This window comes from Gymnoscopelus microlampas, assembly GCF_963454915.1.
Source record: "Gymnoscopelus microlampas genome assembly, chromosome: 1".
NCBI classification, from domain to species: Eukaryota; Metazoa; Chordata; class Actinopteri; order Myctophiformes; family Myctophidae; genus Gymnoscopelus; species Gymnoscopelus microlampas.
The window spans coordinates 18,369,076-18,381,535 of NC_139962.1; the positions used below are offsets into that span (position 1 = coordinate 18,369,076).

Sequence of the window (12,460 nt, forward strand, 5' to 3'; positions counted from 1 at the left end):
GAGAACCCCTGATATACAGTAGTAACATAAGTTAAAAAAAAATTAAAAAAAACTGTTAGGATTTAGAAGACTTTTGTAGAACCCCAGAAGGAAAGATTTGAGTTAAAAATGTTAAAAAAAAGATATATTCAAAGATTTGTACAAATGTTCAAGATTTATCAAAAATAGCAGATCTACAAGCTCATAGCACAGCACTCGGTGCCGCGCTATGAGCTTGTAGATCTGCTATTTTAGAATAGCCAAAGAAATCTTAAAATGACACAGATGCGTTCCCGGTCTTAAAGGGTTAATCGAACTGCTTATTTACACAGAGAAAATGACAGTGAATCAGCAAGTAGTGAACTATAGTAGGCTATAGCCGTGATAACATATTGGTTACCAAAACGGTTGGGAGGTTAAGAGCTGGTTAAGTTGGTTAAGTTGTGAATTATCTGGCACTACGTGGCACATGACTTTACTGATGCCAATAACATAGCCATCACAAATCAAAGTCATGATAGAGTTTGGAGGAATACACTTCATGAACAGTCTATTGAATATTCCTGCTTCCAGCAGCTTTTGATAAAAGTCTATTAAGATGCTCTTAAAGCAGAACACTGTGTAAAAGAACATATTGAGCTTAACTCACCTAAGTATTAGATCTGAACAAATCTTTAATATTACGTTATCAGAGGAAAAAACGAGGGAGAGACGGTGAGGAAGACAAGCTGCCTGCCGAGTATGAATAGTAAAGACCTTGACTTGTGCCCTCGCATTATATTATGTTAGAGGAGGATTAGAGTGCTATTTTCAATTGGCTACAAATCCATGTGGTTTGTTTCTTTAACTCATTCAGTACAAAAACGTGCAATACCGACTTAATTTTCGGCAAGAGAAAGCCTTTGGAATAAGTTAAAGAAAGCCCTCCTCCTGCCCTCTGGGTCAGAAGAGTTTTGCTTCACAAGCTGCTGCCTACAAAACATCACCTTGTTAGTATGGTCAGGGAACCAGAAACAAGAAATATAAGCCAAGGTCAAGGAAAAAAAGGTCTTGTGACTGCTTGAGGTGGCCTGGACAAAAGAAACCAACTCGGAATGAGAATTGAGAATACTGTACATAGATTTACTTGAAAAAATGTTTTATAGAGGGCACATTTTAGTTTTAGTTTACATAACATTAATAACATTAACCCATCCAAGACCTGGAATGCATCCGTGTCACTTTTTCATTTGAGCTAAAGAGCTTTATTTTACACTTTGGCTATTTCAAAAATAGCAGATCTACAAGCTCGTAGTGCAGCACTCGGTGCCGCGCTATGAGCTTCTATATCTGCTATTTTTGAAAAATCGTGAAAATGTGTGCAAATCTTTGAATTTATATTGTTTAAAGCGAACATTTGTAACTCTCTTCTTTTCTTCTGGGGGTCCCTGGAACAACATATTTTTGAGATGGAGGTCGGCGGCCCAAATAAATATAATTTTTTAGGGTCCTTGACATGAAAAAGTTTGAGAATCACTGATATAGAAACATACGTTTTTTCAGAAAACTGTTAGGATTTAGAAGACATTGGTAGAATTGGCTTCAGGTCTTAAAGGGTTAAAATACTGTATCTGCATCTATAAACGAGGTGCTGACTCATATTGGTATTTGTATGAAGCTGTTGTGAATGTCTCTGCAAACTGGCTTTGACCCAGAGGACCATACATTTATCTTGATTTTGACATCAAATACAAGTAGTTTTGTTTTGAAAGCGCCTCAGCTTTTTATTGACAGGTTGAAAACATAACACCGCAAGCCATGTCAGTGGCAATCAACGAAGACACATGCTATGACAGACACCAACCCCAGCACGGAACACAAACAACACACTCTCGCTAGACCGGTTGTTTATTTTACTTACATCAAAGTCATCTAGTGTAACTGGACAGGATCCATAAAAGTGATTGAGAGGTGCTTTACGACCTGTTTTGTTGTGCTGTGTGGTCTGGTCTTACAGGTGGTAATGATAAAAGATCAATAGCAAGGCACCCGGATTTATCATTCACCCTTACACCTGTCTCTGGTCCAACTAACTGGGCCATTTGTCAGTTAAATTGTCACGTTATGAGTAACGGCAGAGGTGCTTCATAATGTTGGGAATGTTTGAGGAGTAACTCATGTATAAGGATATGCTCCGCTGCACATTGAAAACAGCCATTACCGCCGACAGCATGCACCAATCTCGCTCATTAAATCTGCAGCCGACTGTAAAACTTAGTCCACATTTTGCTTCCCGAATTGGCTTTCTCTTGTTATTTTTCAAGAGTTTCTTTAATTAACACGGCCCATACGTACTTGTCGCACAGCGTAGTATTTAAAGTATTTTGTGGGCTGGCACTGGTGTGGCATAGAATAGAATAGAATAGATATGTTCTATTCTATTCTATGCCACACCAGTGCCAGGTATAGAATACCAAACAAGTACCAGGTTTTGTTGTGCATTCACTGGACTCTGGGTCAGTTGTTTCCCCATTAATCCATTTAGACCGGGAACGCATCTGTGTCATTTTTAGATTTCTTTGGGCTATTTTTGTTTTTATCGTGAAAATTTGTGCACATTTTTGAATATATATATTTTTTAAAGCAAACATTTGTAACTCAAATCTTTGCTTCTGGGGGATTCTACAAATGTCTTCTAAAGACGGTTTTCTGAAAATGTTCAGTTTCTATGTCAGTGGTCCTCAAACGTTTTCACGTCAAGGACCCCCGAAATTATATGTATTTGGACGCGGACCCCCATCTCAAAATATTTTGTTCCAGGGACCCCCAGAAGCAAAGATTTGAGTTTAAAATGATTGCTTTAAAATATATATTCAAAGATTTGCAAAAATGTTTACGATTTTTCAAAAATAGCAGATCTACAAGCTCGTTGCGCGGCACTCGGTGCCGCGCTACGAGCTTGTAGATCTGCTATTTTTGTATAGCCAAAAGAAATCTAAAAATGACACAGATGCGTTCCCGGTCTAAATTGGTTAAACGTGACAAAATCCTCCCATAATATGATTAAGAGCTTTGAGGCAACATTTGTGGTCCAATGTCAGTGGTGTGCCGGTGATGTCAGATGGCTTACCTCACTCATCCATCTCCTGTGTGGAACACTCTGAGTGGAGTTAATTAAGAGGACAGAGAGGAAAGAGAAAGGGAATAGATAGGAGGAGGTACTAATGCCCATAAAGCCAACAGGAGATGTGTGTAAGGAAGGAGCAGCGTACACGGTGGGGGTGATAGCTTAGATATGTTCAGTCTAGGAGCACTAAGTCATATTGATGTGTACGGAAACGAGACCTGGTTGTAGAACAAACACATGTCTCGACAGCCTGCTGGCGAGAGCGCGGTGAACATTGTTTATTTTTCCACTAATCTTTAAAAGTTTAAATTGGTCCTATTCAAAATATAAATAGCTGTATTAAGCCATTTTTACATAATTCTGCTAATTGTGGATGAAGATTATGCAAAGGAGTGAAATTGAGTAAGATCATTAAAACGTTTATTTTAGGAATTATTCAACAATCATAGGCCCAGCTGTTGTACCTAACCTACCATATTTGAACTGACAGGAAATGGTTGTGACTCTTTTCTACCCTTTTAACACACATGTTTGCTTCAAGAGCTGAATAGATAGATAGATAGATAGATAGATAGATAGATTTTTATCATAGTGTCCTGCACCACAGGATGCCCAGCCCGCACGGGCTTAAAGGACGACTTCACCACTTTTCAACGTATCTTCATATAATAGGTCCTCACTAATGCTCAAAATGATACAATTTTTTTCTACTTGGTCTGTGTCTCATAGGAGGGCTGTGGACAGTCCAGAAACCCGTCTACCAGTGACATCATAGTTAGGCAGGATTTTTTTCCCCAAAAAGATTACAATTTTTGTATTCAGATTTGTATTAAGGCGAGAACAATGGGATCTATTATTGCATTGCAACTTTCCAGGAATACAAAGCCTGCAGTTTCTATTAGCTTGGATTCCCCATCGATGATGTCACTGGTAGACGGGTTTCTGAACTGTCTACAGCCCTCCTCTGAGACACACTGATTAGGAAAAAAATGTACCATTTTATCATGAGCATTAGTGAGGACCTATTATATGAAGATATGTTGAAAAGTGGTGAAGTCGTCCTTTAAGACACTCACACAATGTACATACACCAAGATACACCAAAAACAGAATACATTTAACATTTTGATTGTCCAAGCTGTGGGTTACGGGTACATCGTCCTCCACCTCAACTGCCATGCTTTCTCTATGAATTTTCCTAAAACAAAAACTTCCTTATTGAACAGCCAACTTAACATATAACATTCAGACATCCAAAACAAATCTGGATTATTATCCTGCATTTTTTTCAAATAAAGAATTTCGTACATCATTGTACAGTGGACAGTGAAAAACAAAATGAACCTCATCCTCCACAACTCCCAGGTCACAAAGAACACACAATCGCTGCTCCTTCAGGAATGAATAAGTAGATACTGTACTGTGTATGCTGTACATAGACATGTGACTGTTTCTTGTACATTTATGTTCAACAATTTGTTTTGGTTTCTGGAGGACATTTCTGCTTTATCCTACATATAAATAAGAGACATCTGCCAACGGTTAGAATATTACAAGCAATTTTATATCAACAGATAAATAAATACATTCAGTCAGTAGTCCTATTTGGAAATGTGTCCAGGAAAAGAAAACAAATGTGTCTGACTCTGCATGGGATGCAAACTTCAAGGCTGGTGTTATAGCTTACGTGACTGTTTAACCGTTTGTCCAATATTAAATCAAGAAGAGTACCATACCACCCAGTCACGTTACTATTTCCACAAGAGGAAGGACAAGTGTGGATGTGTTACGCATTGGTAAGCCTATTGAAATTTCATCCAAATATGTTAGGCCTACGTTTTGCAAGACAAATCAAATTTGCATAGAAATCCCAGCAGCAAACATATACGAACGCAGATACACACACACACACACACACACACACACACACACACACACACACACACACACACACACACACACACACACACACACACACACACACACACACACACACACACACACACACACACACACACACACACACACACACACCAAGGCATTCCCTTTTGCATGTTAGTGGTTCAGCTATGCACCAGATGCTGTTTGTGTTAAGCCTGATTTATTCTTTGCGCACCACCGAAAATAGCAGATCTATAAGCTTACCAATGCATTGCATCGCAATGTGTTGTGAGCTTGTAGATCTGCTATTTTCGGTGCACAACACTGGTGAACAACTAAGTATTAAGGCTTTAGTCTTTCAATTCCTTTCAATCTCAAATGTAAACTGTTCCCTTGCTACCTCTTTGCAGCATGAATGCCCTAACACTGTGCAAACACCCAATCCTAGACATTGGAAGCCTCTCAATTTCCTGTGCTGATCACTCTACATGATATTAAATCTTTTTAATCATATTTAAAGCTGCCATTTCCTCGTTCCTGTTTTTCTTCCATGTCTTTGAAGACAAACCTCAGCAGTAATGGTCTCACATTACAGGAGACAATGGAAGTGCAAACAAGCACGCAGCAACTTGTGAGATTACACTTTCATTTACTTAAAGACAAGTCTACATTTACAGATGTGTTAGTGATCATTACACACTACATCACACTATTACTTAATTATCTCTGCCAGGCTTGAAGTTGGAAATTATGTTTTTGCCCCTGTGTGCTTGTGTGTGCAGCACATCTTGGAAACTGCTGGACAAATCAGTGTCAAACACTGAATATACTCCACAAATTCATCAAATGAGCCTCATGGTGGCACTGTACCAGTCCACTTTCCATTTAAGCCTATAATTCTTGAACCACATTTTGTTCAAAACACACTTTTCAATACTACTACTCCCACTACTTCATTTTGTCCAAAACTCACACAAATCGCTAGACGTCATCTCTGGAGTGTATCAGATTTGCCATATTCCATTCTGTTTCTCTTTAATTGCCTTTCAAAGTTTGCGGGATTGGCCTGTTTTGCAAAAAAATGGCCCAAAATCATGAGTGCATTGTTCGATCGACCACAAATTCGAATCACAGGGGCTTCTAGTGGTTCTTTAACTTTTTCATGTCAAGGACCTCATGTATTTGGCCGCGGACCCCCATCTGAAAATATTTTGTCTGAGGGACCCCCCAAACAAGATTTCTGTATCAAATATTCTACATTCTTTCAAAATGTTTTGAAAATAGTCACGATGCAACATGTTTCATACATACCAATAGCAAATGTACGTATATAGGGTTCAAGTGGTAAAAGGATATTTTGATAATATATTAACTCAGTTAGCTGTGGAACCCCTGAAAACCCCACCCAAGGACCCCTGGGGGTCCCCAACCCCACTTTAAGAACCACTGTTCTAAACAACACAGCACCAAATGCTATTTCACTTCAACCCATTGGGGCACCACAAATGCTACAAATGTCACTGTTGCAGAAACATGTTTTTTTTTAAACCAAATTAGGGACAAATAACAATGAGCGTTAGGGTTGCCAACATCCAGAGGGTTAGGGTTGGGAACAGGCTGACATGCCACACAAACAATGATGCCGTTCCCACCGGAGAAAATCTCACACACACACATACACACGCACGCGTGCGAGCACTGTGCCTGCCCTGTCAACTGAGCCGTCCTAGCGCCCTTCGCATACAGCACACAAACACGCAGCCAGACACACTGCAGTGTGCGCAAACAGAAATATATTTTTTATTTTTCCCTTTACACCGGAGTCCGGGACAAACAACGTCCCGTACGGGACACGCCCCTTTTGGCTCAAATACGGGGCGTCCCGGCTAATACGGGACGGTTGGCAACCCTAATGAGCGTTAAACAGGGTTTTGATATCCCATACTATTTGCCTGTAATTGGCTTCCACAATTGGTGAGAGGGGCCTATTTCTTACAAAACCCGCTATGAACACAACATCCAATCAACCCCAAATTGGAATCACATGTTGAGGGGCCTCTATAGCATATAAAAGCATGGATATATGGGCATTCACTTCTGCCCATATGGGGCGCCACAAAAGAGGATTGCTGCACCATTATGTCATAAATGCCATTTCCTCCCCACAGCTTCGTCAGGTTCTGACAGGTGCAACCCACAACGTTCCCCAGCACTGGCTGGGCAACCCAGCCTGGCGGAGATATGTGCATCGTGGAGCGCCCCTTCTAGTTACAGATGTTTTCTTTTTGCTGTTACTAGAATTGCATGTCTTTTCCATTTGAGCCAGAATTAACACATTGATTGCCAAGATCGTATTGATGCGTTCTTTCAAATGCATCACTTGATGGCCAAGATCGCATTGATGCGTTCTTTCATTTTTGGGGGGGAAATTCCACAAGGGGCGACCTAACACAGCTTTGGAATGATTGATCGTCACTCAGAGAAGTAGAAAAAACAGGAAGCCATCCGCTTGTTTGGGATTTTCAGAAAAACAGCTGTAACTCAGTTTCTTTTTTTTGCATTGAAAACCACTAGTTTTCAGCGGGCCGAAGCCCCAAAATGGCGGATCGCGGTTGGAACGTTGTCGTTCCTATGGATACACAGATCCCTCCGCTAACCCACGGGGACTATTTTGTTTGTGTTTTTGGGACACAATGTCGGTTCCACCACGGCGTTTCAAATATCATCGGATTGAGGTAATTATATGCTGGCATGGGGATAGAAAACTATGTTTAATATCTTGTCAATCAATGTTAAAAACAAAACATGGGGAAAAAAGCACTTTCAAGAGCTATTTTAAAAGTCAAATATTTTATGTTGATGATGCCCTGATTTAACATTAAAATACAAAAGGTTTCCCAAACACATTGCCCTTTCAAATGAATCCATAATGCGGGCTGATTAAATGACTCCGTAGTGGGGTCTTTAATTACTCAGTTGTAGTTGTAAGGGATACCACCCCCTTACAAGGGTCCCATTTTATACAGACAGGACACAGTATGGCATTCCTCCAACTCCCCTGCCTCTCTCCACCAACATTAGTAGTGATTCTACTAGCAAATAATCTCTGGCCAGTCTTAGAGACCAGTCATACTGTTCTACCGTCTATATGAGGAGAGAAACAATGACCATTGTTAACCCTTTAAGACCGGGAACACGTCTGTCATTTTTAGATTTATTTGGCTATTCAAAAATAGCAGATATACAAGCTCATAGCGCGGCACCGAGTGCCGCGCTATGAGCTTGTAGATCTGCTATTTTTGTAAAAAATCGTGAAAATAATGTGCAAATCTTTAAATATAAATATTTTTAAAGCGAATATTTTTAACTCAAATCTTTGCTTCTGGGGATTCTACAAATGTCTTTTGTCAGTTTTTGGGGAAAAAAATGATGTTGCCATAATACCAGTGGTCCTCAAAAAATGTTCATGCCAAGGACCCCCAAAATGATATGTATTTGGCTGTGGACCCCCCATCTCAAAATATGTTGTTCCAGGAACCCCCCTGAAGCAAAGATTTGAGTAAAAAAATGTTTGCTTAATAATATATATATTCAAAGATTTGCACACATTTTCATGATTTTTCAAAAAAAAATCAGATCTACAAGCTCATATCTGATTTTTTTTTTTACTCGGTGCCGCGCTATGAGCTTGTATATCTGCTATTTTTGAATAGCCCAAAGAAATCTTAAAATGACACAGATGCGTTCCCGGTCTTATCGTGTTAAGGCTGTTCATGTAGAGAAGGTGGACAGGGATTATGTATGGAGACTTTTAACAAGATCACAGGGTTCAAATGTCACCGCCACAAAGGTGCTATAGTACTGTGATGAAGGGAGAGGGGTCGGGCAAGTGAAATGATAATGGCCCAACAGCTGTGAATGGAGACGGCTGGAGAGAGAGAGAGAGGGAGAGAGAGAGGCAGGTGGGAAACGAGGTAAAGGGGGCAGAGGGATGGCGTGTTGTTGGTGAGGGGAGGAGGGCGGCCATTCCCCTCTCAAGGGCAGAAAAGCATTCCTCCTTCTATTACTAAAGCTGATCGGGTTGCAAGGCAAAGAGAACTGTGTGTGAGCGACGGGGAGAGAGGGCTTGCCTGGGAAAAGGCGAGGCAGCAACCGAAGAACATCTTTTCAGCTCTGCAGGTTTCCTCTCACCCAAGTGTGCGTGCGCACACAAAAACAAAGTCTAGGCCAAACAAACACTGTATATCGCACGGTCTGAGACATATTTGTGTTTGTGTCCAGCAATCTAAGTGTACAGAATGTCCATGTTTCTTACAGACATTGATTCAAGGAACAGAGTACCTTTATTGCTGTATAATCCATATATAGCTGTATAATCCACTGGTGCGGTACATCATGCACAATAACAGTGATGTTGTGTACTAGGGGTGGGACGATATGGGCGTCTCACGATACGATATCTGTGGCGATATTAGGCCCTCGATAAAAATAAAATCACAATATTCGATATATTGCGATATAACGATATATTGCATGAAATTTCACAAACGATATATCACGATATTCCTTGTATTCAATTCCTAAACACATAAAATAGCACCAAACAGTTCAAAATCATCATCACACAAATACAGAGTCGGAAAGAACAACGTATCAAAAACTCTTTTTTTTTTCAATATCGATATTTTTCGGCAGTATATTGATTATTTATCGCGGGAGGAAGTATCGCGATTTATCACAATATCGTCCCACCCCTATTGTGTACGGGAGAGAGAGAGAGAGAGAGAGAGAGAGAGAGAGAGAGAGAGAGAGAGAGAGACACACACACACACACACACACAGTGAGAGAGATATGGTGGGTTGGCAGTACCTAACAAAGGGTCAACCTTGCTTACTTTGTACAGCTCTTCAAGAGTGAACCAATTGTGAATAAAATTAAAAGAAATAGACGATAATCGCATTCAGTTTTTATAATTCATAATTGCTATTCTGGCAGCACAAACAACTCTTTCAAAGCCAGAGGGCAAAGATCTGAGATTCTAATTGGCAATGCCACGTTCAAATGTACAGCCCAGCTCTAACAACAGTAAATACAATACTTGAATTATAATGCTTTGCTGAATTCTCACCTCCAACATGTTTTTTGTCTAACAATGTGAATTCTTATGACCAGCAAGAGTAACCCGGTATACAGTATATATTGCCATTACTCAAAAAACTAGGGTTGCGGTTGCTATAGTAGTGCTATGCTTTCATCATCCTATATGGATGAAAACACAGTAAAATCAAAGTTGACTGCTCTTTTGCCTCATAGTACTCGTATGATTTCAGAAATTCCCGGGGAAAATGTATATTTAAGTCCAAACAAGAAATGGTGATGGCAAAAGGTTTAGACGGCATAATAACTTCTCTGTTATGTCAAATGCAATTCCGTTGTGATCCAGCTAATATAACCATGCAGGACCCGTTTGTCAGGGGAAAACACATCTCTGGATTTCCTCTAGACACATCAACAAGTCTGAATAAAGACCAGATACATCGACAAGTAAGCAACTCGTAAATCTGTCTTGGGACACTGACAACTTTTTGGTGGAGATTTAACTCAGCTTTTTTATGGGATTACATTCATAACAGCCTAAGGGTGCCAGTTGACCCATTTAATGCAGCTTCATTACATTTAATATGACCCACAGGGTCAAACACTTTTAATTAAGCGTTTCATCCTGAAGGTTTTTTTATTATTATTTCAGATATTAGTACCTAATTCGAATGTCATATATCGTCAAACATCGTCAGGAGTCTTTAATCAACGTTATTTAAACTGCTACCCAAGTCTCTCTCCTTCAGCCACAGGAAACAGCCATATTGGCCTATCCATTCACTAGGAATCAGATTACACTTGTCTAGCTCCAAGTGACAGCAAGACTGGTGCAGTAACTCACATTTCCAACTGCGTCACTTTTCCCCAGATAACCTAAAAAACAAATTTGGTTTGAATATTTTTGTGCATCAGCATTTGGGCACGCCGTTCTGCTTAGCACGCACCACCACTAAGTTAGCATTCTAGTTAAACTTCCCTTCACCAATACGCCCGTTTTTCTACCATTATAAGTTGCTTGTTAAATAAGCACTTATGACCGTTACTCACTCAGTACAGGTTTATCTTGTGGTCTACAGCACATTTTAGACTACAAGGAAGCTCTTAACAGCTTCACTTTCAGTTCCCTGGCTGTTGGGCGGGTTTCCATATTACCGGCTGTCAATTATTAATCTATGCTCACTTGGAGCCTCGCTTGGAAAACGGAGCAAATCCTTTAGACTAGTGATATAGAATTGCGAGGTGACCTCCCCGCTGAACCCTGGGTGCCTTTGTCCACTCAACCCCACCTGTGGGTAAAAGTGAAATTGAAGCGGAGATGGAGATTGTTTCTCAATGTGTTAAAACTTGTCTCCTGCTGCACGGCAACAGTCCATAAATAGCTAGCCCAGTGGTGTGTGCAGCGTGCATGGAAAGCCAGCGATAGTCCCTTTTGTAATGTGCAAAATGATATCTCTCCAGTGTTACCGTCTCTATTACAGGCAGATGAGATTGTCTTACCCTTTGGTCTTGCTCCACGGAACACGACAAATGAGCTAGAGGTGCACACTTGTGATTAGCAGTGTCTCTGCCCATGCATGCAGCGATGAAGAGAGGAAACACCACATAGAAGCTACAAAGACATGTGGCATGACAGCATTTCAAAACCAATACAATTAATGCCTTTTTTTTTAAGATGGTAAAAACTCCCTCGTTTCACAAGCAATTTGGTCTTGTAATGCGTTCACCTTCTGTGCAGTTTTAATGTCTGTTGTTTTATCCTGTTAGTGTCTTAAACTTCATATTTTACTATTATACTCTTATGTTTATGTAAAGCTTTTTCATAGTACAGCACATTGTAACTAGTTTTGACAGTCACTTAACAAATTGACCTAATATAGCATTTTTCAAGTTAGACCATTAGGTCATATCTGTAATATTACTAGTTATAATAGTTTTCCTGTTATACATTAGATCAGGGGTCTTCAACGTTTTCAGGCCAAGGACCCCCTAGCTGAGAGAGAGATGAAGCAGGGACCCCGTCTATATTGTACAAAATTATGTATCAGATAAACTTTTGCTGCTCTTTTTTCCCTCTACACACCTATAACTTTTTGCCAAAAATAGCCGATCTACAAGCTCACAGCGCGAGGCGTTGTGAGCTTGTAGATCTGCTATTTTTTGGCTAAAGTTCTCCTCAGAAAAGGGATACTAGGGTTCAAGTTCAAGGTTTGTTTTTGTAAAAAAAATATATCATATCACACAAAGATTTGGGGGACCCCCTGTGGTAACTCTGAGGTACCCCCTATGGGTCCCGGACCCCCTGTTGAAGACCCCTGCATTAAATTAACACATTGAGTGGCAGTTGCGTAGATCTACGCGAACCTATTTAAAGCCACCACGTGCCAGTCGCGTAG

General features: G+C 40.2%; 1 protein-coding gene across 1 annotated transcript in view; it reads left to right on the plus strand.

The window, feature by feature from the left end:
- Positions 1-12,460, plus strand: part of pcdh20 (protocadherin 20) — a 221,721-nt gene that overhangs the window by 23,160 nt on the left and 186,101 nt on the right. The window lies entirely within an intron of this gene.